The sequence below is a fragment of the Chrysochloris asiatica genome, unplaced genomic scaffold (assembly GCF_000296735.1).
Source record: "Chrysochloris asiatica unplaced genomic scaffold, ChrAsi1.0 scaffold00001, whole genome shotgun sequence".
NCBI classification, from domain to species: Eukaryota; Metazoa; Chordata; class Mammalia; order Afrosoricida; family Chrysochloridae; genus Chrysochloris; species Chrysochloris asiatica.
The window spans coordinates 10,144,310-10,149,150 of NW_006408519.1; positions in this window are offsets into that span (position 1 = coordinate 10,144,310).

Here is a 4,841-nt window from a genome sequence, read left to right on the forward strand (position 1 = left end):
GGAGCAGCTGGAGACTTTAGATCCAGAGAGGGAGAGCGACTGTGTGCTGAAGACCTGGGGGGTATGGGGGAAGGATTGTATGGAGGGGATTGTAATAATGGCAATGAGACGCTATACGATAGAATGAATGTAAAACTAATGTTCTCCCATGTAAACTATCACATAATTCACAATAAAACATTAAAAAAAAAAGTGTTATGTCAATCATAGAAGATGAAGAAACTCATTTCAGATCCATATTGTTTTTACATTAAAAAATCTCATACTCAATTCTTAAAAAAAATGGGAAAAGTATATAAAATATGTTGACGAACCCATTTAGTGACATGAAAATACATGCTGAAAAATGATCAGTGTCTTCTGCTTTGGCAGTGGTTCTTTTGTGGATTTGATAGGGAGGTAATTCATGTAAATTGTATTTGTTGGTGTTCAAACACCATTAGGTGTTAGGTGCTGTCCTGTTGGTTCCAACTCATGGTGACCCTATATAGGATTTCTGAGGCTTTAAATCTTTACAGGAGCAGAAACCTCATCTTTCTCTCTTGAGCAGCTGGTTAGTTTGAACTGCCAACCTTGTGGTTAACAGTCCAGGGCTTATTGTATAACACCTACAGTGCTCCATCCAAATAGTTTCAACTGAATAAAAGATAGAAAACAAAAGACACCAATATTTATAAATACAGTAATATGTTGCATTCCTAATATACCATTGTATCTAGTTTTAGATTTTTATGCAACACCTAAAACCTGAAATGGCTCAGAGTAAGGTATTGAATGTGGCTAACAAAGGATTGAATAAGATTATTAGGACTGAAAGGAAGCTCTGAAATGAAATGTCATTTGGAAAACAGCAAGTTGGTTTTGCTAGGAAGAAATAAAATTAGAAACACAAATGTTCAGTTAAACTCTTGCTTTTGAAAAATAATAAAAGGAGTCATTCTTTTCCATGTAAAATGTTATAGATATTAGGACTTCATTTCAAAAGCACACATGATAAAGTATGATACGGATTTTTATATGATTATATGAATATATCTTCTCTTGAGACTTTAATCTGTTTCTTTTTGCATTAAAAATTCAGATAGAGCAATCTAAAGTAACAAAGTATATCACAGGGGTTCTGGAACAGGTAAATGTCTTTTAGACCCAAGTTATCATACTATCTGTTCAAAAACACTAATTTGCCACTTTAAACAAGATCCAAAAGCCTCCTTTTCCTTTTAAAAGTAACATTTGTAAGCAAAAAAAGTAACAGGGCAGGGAGAATTTGTAGGTTAGCACTGTACAATAAACAGAATACACTTAAAAACTCAAAGCCTTTATGATCTTATTTTCCTGTATGACAAAAAAATATTATTCTCTAAAATACATTATCTTGCTTATAGAGAACATTTTATTTCTCACAATTCCTTTTTTTTTAAAAAACAAATAATTTTAGTTCTCAAAGAATGAAGATATTAGTAAGAAAGGAATTAAACAGAAACTAAAATCCTTTGAGTCTGAAGTGACACGTAGAATCTGAATTATGCAATAGGGAAAGGTGACCTCCTTAAATTACCCAGTGTTTTAAGTGTCATTGATATTCTTCCTCTTCTTACAGCACTAAACACATCTCTGATTTGCTATGGTATTTGCTAAATTCTTAGGATTATTTCGTTTCCCTTTAATCAAGTGAAGATTTACTACAAATTCAGTTTCTTCTTTGTCTTGAGTCAGTAACTAGTTTTTGTCTCTTTAAAGACCAGAGTCCTATTCTCCTGACATTTGCTTGTCTGGCAGTTTTGCAGTCAGTTTGATTTAGTTAGAAGGATGTTTAACATTGTGGCTGATTTGGATTGCATGAAATAAGATAGTCAGCTGGTGGAAGCCAACCCAGGCCACACATATTTAAGATTGAAAGACTGAACCTGTGTGGTACAGCTAGCTGTTTTGGAAGTTGCCAGACAGGAGCCCCACAGCCTACGTGCAGCAGACGGGGTGTGGTCTAAAATGGCCCAAGCTTTCCAAATTTCCTGGCTTTCCCCCTCTTTTTGGATTACACCAAAATAATTTCCTTCAGCAGTGAAGCATCTGGATAACTCTTATGGTTTCTCTTTCTTATGATTAACGAAGGAAGAAAAATTGATTTTGGGGAAACCAAACTATAGTTCCGTCCAAAGTTTGTGTTAAAGGTAAAGCTCAATAACACTGTGTGTAGTTCTACATTGAGAAAACACCAGGACGTAATTATCTTCAGAAAGTAGAAAGATTGGAATACGTTCAGAAAGATTCTGTCCATCTCTCCAATCATCTGAGCAAAGAATGAATTTTTCCATCTTTTTTTTTTTTTTGCTTCATTTCTTTAACACCTGTGAATTGTTATCATATGCCATCAAGTTGGTACCGAGTCATAGCGCCTCTATGCATAACAGAACGAAACACAGCCTGGTTCTAGGTCAACCTCACAATCATTGCTACACCCGAGCCCATTACTGCTGCTACTATACCTATTCATCTCATTGAGGGGTCTTCCTCTTTTTCTCTGACCCTCCATTTTACCAAACATGATATCCTTCTCCAGGGACTGGTACCTCCTGACAATATGTCCAAAGTATGAGAGATAAAGTGTGGCCATCATGGCTTCCAAGGAGTATTTTGGATGTACTTCTGTTTGTTCTTTTGACATTCCATGGTACTATTTTTATTCTCCTCAAACACCATAGCTTAAATGCATCAATTCTTCTGCATCAATTCCTTATCCACTGTCCAACTTTCACATATATGTGAAGTTATTGAAAACACCATGGCTTAGGTCTGGCATACCTTAGTCTTCAAACTGACATCTTTGCTCTTGAACACAGAGGTCTTGTGCAACAGATTTGCCTATTGTTTGATTTCTTTTTTTTTTTTTTCTTCTTCTTCAATTTTCAGTAATTTTGTTTATTCAGATCTCCACCCCGTGCTTTGATTGATGAAGCAGTTTGCAAGAGAGAACTTATTAACATAGTTATTGACATAGAACTCAGATCGATTAGCTGTTTTCATGGGAGCTTTTAGGCAGTGAGATGATGACTTTATTTTTAGATGAGGAATAAATAATAGAAATGCTAAGTTGCAATTACGAGCAACACTCAGATGCTAAGATATATGTAAATCGTATGCCAAGCTATATATATATGAATTCAAACAAAAGCAGCCATTACTCTGAGGAGTTGTGATGAATTGAACATCACCTACATGCAGTAGGTAGAGTTTGAATTTCACATCAGTTAATTTTGACCAAGATAATTCCATTTGCATCTTATTCCTACTCAAATACTTCAGGTACTTGACAGGCTATGTCTCTAGAGACATTTCTCCCTCTTCCTTTAAAACTGATTTTACTGCTATGAACAGGGTCAATTCTGTAGGGAGGAAAAAACGGAACCTCATTCACCTAAACTACAATCTCACTAATTCAGGCTAATTAGATGATAAAAACCTGAATAAACTAATGAATGTTATAGGATACTTGGGAAGACATAACTTTATTGCATTCAAAGTTGTATATCATTTAGACTACTACATGATAAATTTTGCCAAGAAGTTATCCCATTGGACGTGTTATAATAAATGAATACAATTCACCTGAAATTAGCATATTTATATGAGAAAAAATATTAATCGTGTGTTTCTTATTGCAGGTGCTACCACGATTTTAGGATAATTTTTTTAGTATGTATGGCTGTGTCACAGTTCATCAAATTGCTAACATTCCTGACCCTAGCTAGTGTCAAAAACTGATTCACCTTTTACAATTTCATCCTCAGTTGAGAATCACTGTTAGATTTTAAGTAACTGGAGGCAAAGCTTCCTTCACCAAAATATCCCCAGAATTAAATACATTGAAAACAGTAAATATCTGTTCAAGGGATTAATATTATACTTGAAAATTTGATTATTCTAGAACTTGATTTTCCTAAATTGTTGTTGTTAAGTGCTGTTGAGCTGTTTCCAACTTATAGCAATCTTGTATTGAGTTTCCAGGGAGTGACTGGTGAGTTTGAACTGCCAACCTTTCTGTTAGCATTCCAGTATTTATCTTATAGCACCACACCAGAACTCACAATTTTTGTGTTGTTATTGTTTTTGTTAAGTGTCATCGAGTTAGTTCCGACTCATAGCAACCCTGTACAGGGTTTCTGAGGAGTGACTGGTGAGTTTGAACTTGAATTTCAAATCCACCTATGGTAGAATGCTTATCCTGCAGTGCCACAGCAAGACTTAGGTTTTTTATATACATATATTTACAATTTTAAGGTCAAATTCAATAGTTAGAATTATTTTGTGTTTGTTTTCAATTGTGATGGTAATGCACATTCACTTAACAATAATACAGATCTGCATTATACTATTTGTATCTGCATTATACTATTTGACATTTCATCTCTACCTTGGCCCAAAAAACACCGTCTCTTTGAAGCCTAGATTTTTGTTATTGTTAAGTACCAACAAGTAGGTTCTGATAGGTGCACAAGAAATGGATAGTGGGTTTGAACTGGTGATCTTGTGATTAGCCTTCTACTGCTTATCTTACAGTGCCACATCAGGACTCCAAGCCTAGATTAATATTTAGTTGATAGCCTTGCAGGTATTCTTTGTACGATCCTATATCCTTTTTAGCACAGAGTTTTATATGCATATACCTCTATAACTTACTTTGTTTTAATTTAACAATATACCATGGATATTTTCAATATCAGAATTTCAGACATGTGTGTAATTACATAATACTCTATTGTATGCCTATTTTAAAATTAGTCAACTTCCGACTGATGGGCATTTTAATCAATAGATTAAATTCAGTGATATTTTAGTATCAG